Below are 12,967 nucleotides of genomic sequence, written 5' to 3' on the forward strand. Positions count from 1 at the left end.
AGCAGCTGAATCTGAGCATACAGCTGAAGAGCATACAGCATGGGGAGAATCAATCATTCAGACCCAGCAGCTTTACTTCACTGAATTACAGATGATGGTGAAGTCAAGAGCGTACAGGAAATTCACTGATCGACATCAAATATAAAACCGCAAATGAAAACTATCTACTTTGTGTTTGTGCAGACATGGCTTTTGATGTGTTTGTCTCCATCAGGTTTCACTGCAAACTGATAAAGTTAGAACTTGTCGAACGTCTTCTGTTTTGCCAATTTGAGTCATTCTCAAGTTTGAATTTAACAGAAATGCCAGCACTATTTTGTTGGAGGACTTATCAAAGACACCAACTCTTATTATAGTGCCTCTGTTTTTCCCACCCACATCTACAACCCAACAAACAGAAATCTATCAATCAAAACTAATCTGCTGGCTGTGGATGTCACTTATTTTTAAAATTTTGCCCAAACAGCATTGCCTCTCCGAACACACGGCAATTATCTGAACTACGGCTCACTGGAGCAGACGTGGTATCTAAGAAAAAGGTAATGAATGAATACCTTCAACACTGCTGTATCTGCTCTTTATATGCTACAAATCATGTTAGTTGGCAGGTGGATTAATAGAAAAACAGACAAACACACATGGTTTGAGAAGAGTTAAGGGAAGATGAGCAGCTCATGGATGAAATATATTGGTTCAAGAAAAGCTCTATATTGTATTGAAGTGAGTGGGAAAAGCCTTCCCTCTTTCTCAGTTGCATTTGAACAGCATCTCCCCTGTGAAGGCACTCTGGGAATGTCCAACTAGAAGAAGACCCTTGGGCAGCCCTAGAACAAGGTGGAGAACCACCTGATCTGGAAACTTCTCGATATCAGCGGTAATATTCAGCTAAGCTTTAATATTCAGGGAATGCCGGTGGTGCTTGTTCACCCCATTTCAGCTTCACGCGGTCCCACAAACACGGATTTTCTCGCTCTAGTAACTAGGTATGCCAGAAAGCAGTCATGTCTTCAGAAACCTATGTGTGAAGTCACAGCTGCATCCATATGTGTACATATTCAGCCAGCCAGTTCAGTCTGTTTAAATGGGTTTAACTCGCACCAGACAAAGGGAGTACAGGAAAGTCAGTCACTCTTAACTGAATTTACAGGAACTTCAATCAGATTTGTTTGGACCCTATCAAAACTCATCAAAATGTCAGACATGGTGGGATGAAAGGTCTCCACAAGTCTGCCCAATTAATAAGCTACATGCTGTGTTCCCATGTGACTTTTGTTGACTGTGCCTGGCTGCTTCGTAATTATGTGATCCAAACCGAACACTGCCAGTCCATTTTTCTTTTGGACCAAACAAAGAAAAAAAGAGGAATTTGTTGAATTCGATCGTTGGACTGCACTGCATTTTGAACACTTTCAGTCTGTGTTTTTCCCTGTGCAAACAAACCACAAAGTGGCGAGAGGGTAAAATAACAAAGGAGGATAAAGTCAAAAAAAGGAGGGGGAGGAGGAGACGGTGTAGAGGAGCGGCAGGGAGAGAAGATGAGAAAAATGACACGGCAAAGTGACAACAAGATGAAAACAGTCGGATGGGTGAAGACAGTTACGAGATTAGAATAGGAAAAATGTCAACACATGACACGATGATAGACAAATGAGGAGGAAGGGGAAGAGGACGGGGAGAATGAGAGCAAAAGGAGACGGCAGAGTGAAGGAAATCCTGATGGAAAAATTAATAAAAATTGATGGATGATGAGGATGAGTGGGAAGAGGAGGGATGGGAAAAGACAGGTGGGGATTGGGCAGGGACGGTTGATGAGGGTAGAGGAGAGAGCGCCTGTAAAAAAAAAAAATCATGTTGCGATGACAGGGTGGGGGAATGATGGGCACATGAGTAGATTGAGGAGGAAGCGGTAGCAAGTGAGAAGGGAAGGATGAAAGGGAAGAGTAGCCAAGAAGATGGGGGGAAATGGTGGTGTAATGACAGTGAAAAATGACGGATATATAGGTGGATTGAGGAGGAGGAGAGGGGTGAGAAAGGCCAATGGAAAAAAAAAGAGGCAAAAGGTGAGATGAGAGTGAGGGAAAAATCATATGATGTTAAAAAATGATAATTGGACAAATGACAGGTGAGGGAGAGAGCAGGGAAGACAGAGTGACTGTGCAACAAGACAGCAGGAGAAAAAATTGACAAAAGAGAAAAATGAAAGGTAGAGACTAATGGAGAAAAAAGGCTGAGAAGGGGAAGAGGGAGAAAGAGAGACTGATGATGGAGACAGCAATGAGAGGAACCACAACATGCTGACAGTCAGGCATAACACAAGAGATGGATGAGCAGAGAGGAAATGAGGAAAGAAAAAGAGAGAAGAAGGTATGACGCAGTGGAAATGGAGAGATAATCTGAAACAGAGAGACAGTCCCAGTAGGAGAGGAAAGTTCTGCACACTAAAGGCAGATGGTACAAACTTAAACTTTAGCTCAGTGGGAAATGTCGCTTATTAGCCACTGGGTATGTATTAATATTCAGAGAGGTAAAATTGTTTCGCTTCACACTGATCTTGGCTTCATTAATCCCAGTGGGTGTATCCGCAGCACAACGAGATCAACAGAATGGTGATTTTTCTGTTTGTTTTGTTCAGGTTTTTTTCATTTAGCTGGCCTCAGGCTCAAACAGTTCACTGACTGGAATTTTCTTCCAGACAGTTCCTGTGCAGCAGCAGCACATCACATATGTGAAACACTGGACAGTTCACAAAGAAAAGTCAAAACTTAACATTCATTTTCACCAATGTAGCTAAATTATGCACCATTTCAGCTACCATTGATCTAAAATACGGCCAAAAGTCCTATTTGATGTCCACATTTGTCCAGTCTTTAATCTGTAAGACATACATTTATTGCTCCTTTTCAAGGCAGACTGCCTTGAATTCTTCTGCTCCTCACACTTGGTGCACATGAAGTCTTCTGCGAAAGTGTGTGTGCCGTGTCCTATGTCATTCTGGTAACAGATGTATGGGTCTTTGAGTATATGGGTTAGATCTTTGAGTAGAAAACAACTCATTCCAATAACAACCGATCTGACAGCTATAAGTCAATGATTTGTGCTGTAAAGTGACATTCTCATGCTGACACTTTTCTTTCTTAGGTTTTGGTGTCTTCACTGAACTTGTTTCTTAACATTATGTTGAATTGCATCAAACACAAACTCATTCATTGCTATTTTGACAACACAACACGGCAATGTCAGTTTTTGTTCCTGGACAAACTATTTGAATTTCCAACATATCCTGTACTCAACCTCTCATGTTGAAACTACAACCTCATGACTTCCATTTAAAGGCAACGTTTCTCCGACCCTCTTCACAGGGAATCTAACCCTGGTGGAATTCATGCCTTGCTCTGCCTACTCAAGCATCCAGCAACTCATCTGAATTACAGTGCGTGTGCCCCAAGAACAGCATGACCTTGCTTAATTCAATATGAAGGGGAGAGCTCATCTTAACTGACTATGAAACTGCTTTTGTAGTGAAAACACCAGTGACGTTCAGCGTCTGTTGCCATCACGAGATCCTACTGGGTCAGACACTTTGGAGTGCATTAAGACAGCATTATAGCAAGGAGGGTGACACTCAGATCTGCAAGAGGGAACCGAGAGTGGCTTTGTAAACGCGCACACACACACACACACACACACACACACACACACACACACACACACACACACAGAGACAGATGTATACACTTGCAAAGATAGAAAAGGAGTGCAATTGGTGAGTCAGCAGCACATGTTCAATATTGAAACAAATTTAGATTAGCGCACGCACACACACACACACACACACACACACACACACACACACACACACACACACACACACACACACAAACCATCCCAGTCTCTATTTGGTTACAGCTATGTTTTGCCTTCTTCATCCTGCACACACCATTATACAGACTGTTCGGACATTTTTGCCCCAATCAAAAGTCTCCCATCTTGACCTCACAATGTTGAATGGCTCTTATTCACTATGATAAAAAACACATTCTTTCTCCACACACACACACACACATACACACACACACACACACACACACACACACACACACACACACACACACACACACACACACACACACACCCACCCACCCCTGACTCAGTCGTGAAACACCAGCTGCACCCACCCCACCCTTACTCTTGGGACAGTTGCCTTGGCAACAGCAACCATGCCGACATAATTTGTGAGGGGATGTGTGTGGTGTGTCGAGGGGTGTCTCTTGGCCTTGCCTTCTCACCACTGCCCCCCACCCCCTTACCCCCCGTGTCTCACACACCCATACACACGCACAACACTTTGGCTGAAAGACAGAGGGCAGTTTGGAATAATTTCGTTTTTTTCCAGAACATCAAAGCCATTTAGTTGATGGCAGCACTCACACATTTTCACGCACGCGTGGGCACACACACGCACACACATTCATGCATACCAACCACATACATTTACAGATCTTTCAGGATACAAAAAGCATCATCTGCGCCGCACAGCCTGGCTATCAGTCACTGCCAACATTCAACAGGATATGAACACACACACACCTGCCAAGAAGAAATTAAAGCTTCAACCATTATTAACCAAACACGGTCAGGAAAGGTCAGCCAATTCACCTCACAGTCCACAATAACGTCTGAATGAAGGCTTTGAGAAGTCTGGGCCAAAGTGCAAAACTTTCAGCATTCATCTGTGGCAGTTTGTGATGATTTTATCGACCCAGAGGCAATCTGTTCTCCAACTCTGCAGCCTTTTCAGACACTCTGAATTAAAATTGATTTTTTTTTTTTTAAAGACTCTCGGCTCCCAAATGTCTTCAAATTGTGTTGAAAGTTGGAAGAACAATCTGATACCAAAAACAGTGAGTTGTCATGTAGCACAGAGAGGAGGACATAAAGTAAAGAATATCAGAAAAATATCAGAGAGCACTTTATATTGAGGGAAAAGCTGGTTTAAAAGTAAAGACTATAATTACATTTTATGAAGAGGCAAAGAATAACTGATTACTTTTATGTGCAATATTTCTTCAGAACTGATCACTCCTTCGTCTTTTCTCTAGCATGTCATTTTTCTAGCATTTATTCAGACCATACAAATAACATCTACAATCCACTGACTTTTATGCTCCTGCCAGTATCCATGATACAGATGTTCAATACATCAAATGAAAAACAAAATTCTGTTGAAAAGCTGAAAAGCTCTTTGTGATGAGTTTTCATAGCAAAATGCTGTTTTAACTTTTATTATTGTTGTAGCTGACTCCTACAAGACGTAGCAAAGAATTTAGCTTGATTTGACATAACAGTCGTCTGATGCTACATTCAAGCTCCGCACAGTAAGTGATGCGTGTGAAATGTTAAAAAACATTTTGTTACCATTTCCTATGCTTTTGGAACTGCTGTGATCTGCAAGACCAAGTATACTTCCTGCGTCCACACTTACAAACATGCACGCACGCGCGCATGCACGCACACGCCTGCTGAGTGCAGCCACTCTTATCAGCATCACGTTGACAGCGGGGTCAATGAGGGTCGTGACCTCTGATCTAAGCCAATTGGCCTCTGACTCCTGTCACTGGGAATCAAAGGCGGAAAAGGTTAAGACGTAAAAGAACAGAAACGCTGTGACATAATCCTACTGGTACATGCACGCAGACACATGCACGCAGACACACACACACACACACACACACACACACACACACACACACACACACACACACACACACACACACACACACGCACGCACGCACACGCACACACTGATCATGTCTGGGCATGAATGGCTCCTTTATAATAGTACAAATGTCTGCCTGTCAGGCTCCATGAGTGTCTTCTTTTTGTTTATTTACTGTTTGTGCATTCTATAGGTGTATGTGTGTGTACGTGTGTGTGTGTGTGTGTGTGTGTGTGTGTGTGTGTGTGTGTGTTGGTGGTAGGTATTTTTATCCATGGTGAACATTAGATTAACAGCTGCTGGTCATGGGAGCTGTGATGGACCTCGATGTGATTAGAGAAAATGTGTGGCTTGTGATACAGCTAAGAACATTCCTCCACTGCGTCACTCTCACACATACACACACACGCACACACGGCAATGTGTCCAGGTGCTGCACTCTCATGAACAAACACACCTGCACACAAGAAAAAACACTGCAAATGGAGGCCAATCCGAGATGAAAGCTTCTGTTTTGTGCTCATCCAGCTGGTTTTTGAATGTTGTTCAGTCTCAGATTGTGTTGTTGCTGTTGTCGTTGCTGTTTTTTGGTTTTTCGTTAACCACTTAGTGAGCAATTTATTAATCACAAGGCAGTTACTGCAAATTATCTCAGTGCATTATCTCATCAACTGCTTGGGGCACAGTGCAAGCATTCATCCTGTAATACGAAACTGACTTTTGACTTACAGCAGTTTCAGTGAACAGTTCATATATATATATATATAAACACACAGTGAACGCCAGCACTGCTTTTCCATGCTGGCACTGCAACAACACATCAGGACTGAGGTGACGACCGGGCCTTGCACACTACTGGACAGGTTGCTAAAATGGTTAGCAAGCAGCAAGTGCTGGATTTTTCCACCATTTATGAACTGTAACAAGTTTTAGGGTGGAAACTTTCCAAACTGAGTGCAGGACTTGCAACACATTTCAAGTAAAATATAAAAAATAGCTCTGTAAGCCTTGCAGGAGTTTGCACAGGCACAGTGAAATAGGTGACATATAAGATACAAATGAAAGAAAGGATGATGAAAGTCTCCCTTTCAATCCTTATCTCACTCATGGGAGTCCGACTTTATTATTTTCCCGGTGTTTTACAGTGACTTATTCTTGCTTCCACATCCAAACATATCACTTTTTTGCTGCGTGCACAAGCACACAGACAAGCTACACTTATCATTAATCTATCCAATTATTCTCTCACAGCCCACAGCATTGTCCATGTCAGTGCGTTGGTAAGCTACACGTCTGTGTAGTTTTGTTTTCATGCCTGTTTGTGTGTCTTTGTCCGTCTGTTCGTCTACTCACTGAGCCCCAGGGAACTTTAGCTGTCTGGTGCAACGTTCCCATGGGGAGGATTTTTGTTGGCTGCGCCAGCAGAGGGAGATGATGGCGGCGGGGGCGAGGAAACCGGGGCACATTTCCTGTGGAAATGGGGTTATCACTTCACCAATTACTGTTGCAATTACAGCGGGAGGCCTGCACAAGCCTGGGAACAAAGCTTATAGGCATACAGATGGGCACTCATGTTAAGACATGCACAAAATCATCTCTAACACACATTGCCGTACATACAAGAGTAAAATCTGCCCGTCATTCTCTCTTATGCCAAGATGACACCACACCATTCTGTCTTTCAAGAGGTGTGAGACTGCATCTGATCAGATCTTCACCAGTGTCTTAAATTCCTGCTGTGAGATTTCAGAGCACACCATGAACACGTTGGACAACCATGCAAAGCTCTGACATGCTGTCTTTCCATTGGAGGGCCCTTGATCTACAAACTCTACTACTAGTATGACACACTTCACAGGAAACAAGAACAATTTGAAATATTCGCTGCCAATCTTTACTCAGATGGGAGCATCATTGGGCTGCTCTGATCTGCAGTCTGGTGCTGGCATTACTCACTCATGTCATCATTCTAAATCCAAACAGAAACTTTTTGTAATGGGAATCATTTTCCAACCTGTCCTAAGCCATCGTGACCCGACTGATCACTCAAATAAACACAAACCTATCTCCACTCACTGCTTCTTACTGTTTCACATGAACTCAAATCTTCTCACACGTTCAAACATATGCCCACATGCACATGCAAGCACGCTCACACACACACACACACACACACACACACACACACACACACACACACACCACAGCAAAATTATAGCCAAACACACTAGGAGCTATGTCTGGACTGTGTCAGCGACAGACCAGACCCACGTGGACAGCTTGACCTGTGACCTCAGCGCGTATGATTATTCATCATCATCAGAAGGTTCGGCCTGGGTCGCCTTGCTGCTGCATACACACATTATAGTCCTCTTGCTGTTTACTTCTTACTCCGACTCGACTTTTTCATCTTTGTTTATCTAAGAGGGTTCACTGAGAACACTCATTGTTTTCTCTGCTTCACATTCACACAGTTGCATACAGTCTGTTGTGGGAGCCGCCCAGAGAACAATGTCAGTGGTTAAATGCTGTGCCCACAGCTACACAGACAGATGTTCTTGATGAGGAGCTACAGCTAGACCCCAGACCCCTGCCTCTCCTGATCTATCAAATGGAATTTTTAGAATTTGAACACACAATATTATTAATCATCCTAATGAAAGAGAAGAGATGACATGCTGGTTTCCTTAAACCAAGTAGAATATTCATCCCACCAATACGCTCATATGCTACTGACGTACAACGACTGGCTGCACTGAGAGCAAAAACCTCCATAAACAATAACAATTAGTCATTTGGCAGACACTTTTATCCAAAGTGACGTACATATGAATTCGCACACCGATGGCGCAGCATCCGGATTGGTGAACAACAGCTCTACCGCCTGAGCCACAGCTGCCCAATAACATAACTTCCAATTACTGCAATCCATTCAACTTAATACATCTCTGGCAAAAATGGCCAAAAACTTGACTTAACAGCTTTAGACTTAGTTAAGTCCGTACCACATCTGTCAATCACACTGGTGAGGCTGAGGTTTATGACTCTGAAGTTGACTTTTTACTAGAGGAAAGAACCGACACTTAGTGGCCTGGGTTGGTGACAAATGCTCAAGAAAATAACTACTGTGTTCCCTCACAGAGTAGCGAGTAATTTAAGTGCATAAGAGTTAAGTCAACACTTTGCTAGAGATTCTGTATCTCCACACCCATCAGAGAGAAAAATGACTGCAGTCTTTCTAAAGCTTCTACTTCTTGGCTCAGCCTCAAAGCATGTTAGACATATATGGTATACTCAATGGACACTTGCTTTACCAAATGGGCAATAGCGATATCTCTATATCTTAGAAATGGGCAGCCAACAAGACAGTAGCTGTCCTGTGAAGGTTATGGATGATGTCTACAGTGAGTTCAGATTTATACAATCAGCTCTGAGGGTAAAATTTATGACAAATCCCGACTTTAAAGCCTTGCCAGATGATAAAAACCGCTATCTGTCACTGTACATCCTCTCTATTTTCTGATAAGTCCTTGCTCTATTTAAACAGGAAAAGGAAGTCTGACTTCCAACCTTTTGTGGCACTTGTCTGATCTTTCCATCACTGAAACACCGTGGAGAATCAAATTCTTGTGGCTTCTTCTTGTTTACGCAGCCATGGGAACGTCAATCGCTAACACCAAGGGTTAAAGATCAGATGTTTCAAGCACATGTGTACATGCAGGCTTGACTGGAGTCTACTAGATGCCAGTTTCCACTGATTAAATTCACTTCATTCACATTCATTGTAGAAAAAGTGATCTTTCATTTGGAAAGGACTATCTGCGACGTGTCTACATGCCCTCATATCCTTCATCTCCAGCCTGCACTAATCTACAGCTAATGAGGTAAACCACTGGTTAGAGTTGGTCTTGGCACTGCTGATCCAATCTACTTCTGGCTTCTAGCTGACCAACAAGTCAAGTGTGTCTTTATGGATTAAATTTCCTCAGCTAAAGTGAAAGGAATGCAGTGAGAAATACACGCCTGCACAAAACTGAAAAGGGAAACAACCCCAGACATCCAGTGCAGAGGTTCTCAAAGTGTTTCCAGGCCAATATGACCTAAATGATTAATTTATTTTGCTTTAACAGCTGGCTACTTTTCTTTCTTTTCAGTTTGGATTTTTCTCTCACTGCATTTGACTTAAATCCCCGGGCCACTTGTGCACCTGAGTAACAGGAGTGAAACCTTTTCTTATGTCTCTTGAATGTTATATAGGAAAGAAATGCTGACACACAGTAAGAGCCAGGGAGGAGAGGTGAGAAACTCAGCTCCAGATTACTGACAGCAGAGCAGACTGGAGCAAATTAATACTTAAGGGAAATGGAAGAAATATGAAGCTTGTGGTTTTTTTGCTTAATTACAGGCTTCAGGCTAAAGATAGCCTCTAATATTAACGCCAGAAACCTCTCGAGGGTAAATTTACAGCGTGTCCACTGTTGTCAGGCTGTTGTTGCCAAAACAAGGTTGTAATTAGACTTTTTTCACTGTCTCTGTCCAGAGAGAGGAGAAAACCCTGAAGCACTGACCCCCTTCATCAGGGGTTTTTATGTCTTAACAGGGGCCAAATATTTAGCTGCAAGAAAATTTAATGAAGTCCTCCAAATATTCTGAAAAATTACTTTAAACAACAGATGCTAAAGTCTTTTCAAGAACCTGGGTTACAGCTAACTTTATATATGTTTTAACTAGTATAAAAACAACCTAAAGAATAAGGTCTTCCTGCAAAGAAAGAAAGAAAGAAAGAAAGAAAGAAAGAAAGAAAGAAAGGGCTGCCTTCCTTGAGTTTCTTCCAAAGTGTGGGACGAGCAAACAGCTGCAGTTTGACTTCAAAAGTGACAAGCAATGGAAGCGCCACTGTTGGGGACCGCTTCCATTAAAATTAATAATAGAGAAAAGCCTGATTCTGTGCTAGATAACCGTCGCTGTGAAATCCACATCTCAGCAACATCCCAGCCCTAAGCCTGGAAAGCACTGGCCTAGATAGAAACAGATCTGAAAGAATAAATGAATAATGAAATATCTCTTGATTTTTAATATCACTCTGAAGGCTTTTGTGCTTTATTAGTACACATAGAGAAGAGAAAGGTGAGGCTGGGGAAAGAGGAGGACGATGTACAGCATACACCAAGAACCAGGTTTCACTTCTTTAACTGCAACCTCAACACCACAAAGAAATGTATAAACATACAACAGATCAGATAAAACTGGGGCTTGACAAAGACGTCCTGGTATATATACCAGTTATCTGTTGAGAATTTCACGGAAGATTATAGTTTCATATAAGAGCAGATACACGACGACCTTCTACTTTATTGAAAACAGCTGGTCCATTTGGGTTTTGTATGAAAGCAGCTGCTTTTGGCTCCTTAAATTTCTGCAACAGTGTCACAGGGGATGTCTGCATAACATCAAGTCACAACAGATAAACATGGAGGTATTTGAGTATATATTCAAACTGCAGCTTTTATTAGCATTTTTCTAAGAAAACTAATTTGATTTTTTTTTTTTTTTACACATGCACATGAACAAACAAGCATCTGGACACTGATGAGCTAATCTACTGTGTAGAATAACCATGCAATTTGCATGCTAATGGCATGAAAATGAAAAGGACTCATTTACATTTACATTATAGTTTGGGCATTTGTCCAAACAGACAGCGAGGGAAACAGCAGTTTAAATGCCTGGATTACAACCATCACAGGCAATCAGCAGTACAGAGGTCAAAGGTCAGAGCCAATGTCTCCACTAATATCAAACAAACTCCTGATTCAATTCAAACATTCTCCAGTGACTGATTAACATTAAATGTCTACTGCAAACCAATTCAAAATGTGAATGCTGGATGAATAAAACATGACTCTGTGTGTGTGGAAATAGATTCACGCTGACTTAAGAAACCATCCAAACTTCCTCTGAGCCACTTACGGAGTTTTATTCTGTGATTGTGGCGATGAATCTTTATATTCTCATGTGATTGTTGAGTTTATTTTACAAAGTAGCTGCAGATGGAACTGTGACAGCAGTTTGTGTGTGTGTGTGTGTGTGTGTGTGTGTGTGTGTGTGTGTGTGTGTGTGTGTGTGTGTGTGTGCGTCTTTAGGAGTGTAGGTATTAGACCGCCCCATAAATATGGTTTGGCATGTTTACATACTTGCTTGTCTATGTATGTATGTATCCTGGCATCTGAATGACTGTGTTTATTCGGGTATACCACAGTTGTGTGTGTGTTCTTTAATATGGTGTGTCCAATGAGATTAGTTCAATAGTTCAGTGTGCAGTGCACATCGAAACATGTTTCAGCTAATGCTTTGCAGGAAAATGTCCCATTTGACCATGTGTGGTAAAGAAATGGTATCACTAACTGCCATCTCATCAAGAAAATCACACTACCGTCTACCCAATGGCCGGGATAATGGACTCATTATACTCAAACATGTGTGTGTGTGTGTGCGTGTGTGTGTGTGTGTGTGTGTGTGTGTGCGTGCGTGTGTGTGGCCATGTATTCCTCATGTTGTGGGGACATAAATCTGTTTATACCGTCACATCCACAACAGAAACCAAGAGTTGGGTTAAGGTTAGGGTGTCAGGGTTAGGGTAAGTCTCCAGGAAGTAAATGTAAGTCTAGTTAATATCCCCAAGTGTGTGTGTGTGTGTGTGTGTGTGTGTGTGTGTGTGTGTGTGTGTGTGTGTTTGTGTGTGTGTGTGTGTCTCTGTGTGTGTGTGTGTGTGTCTGTGTATGTGTATTAGCCCACTCCTGCATATGGGCGACAAGATTGAGCAAATAAGTGGAATAATTTCGTCATTAGAGAGACGTGGGGGGCTTAGGAGGCAATCAGGCATGTATTTAAGCGTTTAAAGCTGTTTTTTGTTTCAGACACATGAAGCTATCTGGTCAGTCAGTCTGATTACACTTCACCAATTAGAACAAATCCCTCAGACACTGAAAGGACCTCTGTCAGTCTAACAGCTCAGCATGCTGAGTATTTTGGACAATTAACTGGCAGGTCTGTCTGGCTCTGATGGCAGTATCATCACCACTATAACCCCTGTGTCTCCATTATACATGTCCACAGTACACTAGAAGAGCAGCAGATGGGATAATTTCATGATGTGTCTCCGCTATCTAGTAATTTGTGTTCACTGTTTTTGTAGAAACTATTGCGCCTCATCCTTTTTAAAATAACATGAATACATGATTTGACCAATGT

General features: G+C 42.2%; 1 protein-coding gene across 2 annotated transcripts in view; it reads right to left on the reverse strand.

The window, feature by feature from the left end:
* The window catches only part of sema3h (sema domain, immunoglobulin domain (Ig), short basic domain, secreted, (semaphorin) 3H), a 55,452-nt gene that overhangs the window by 36,854 nt on the left and 5,631 nt on the right, over positions 1-12,967 (reverse strand). The window lies entirely within an intron of this gene.

The sequence above is a fragment of the Chaetodon auriga genome, chromosome 10 (genome assembly GCF_051107435.1).
Source record: "Chaetodon auriga isolate fChaAug3 chromosome 10, fChaAug3.hap1, whole genome shotgun sequence".
Taxonomy (NCBI): domain Eukaryota; kingdom Metazoa; phylum Chordata; class Actinopteri; order Chaetodontiformes; family Chaetodontidae; genus Chaetodon; species Chaetodon auriga.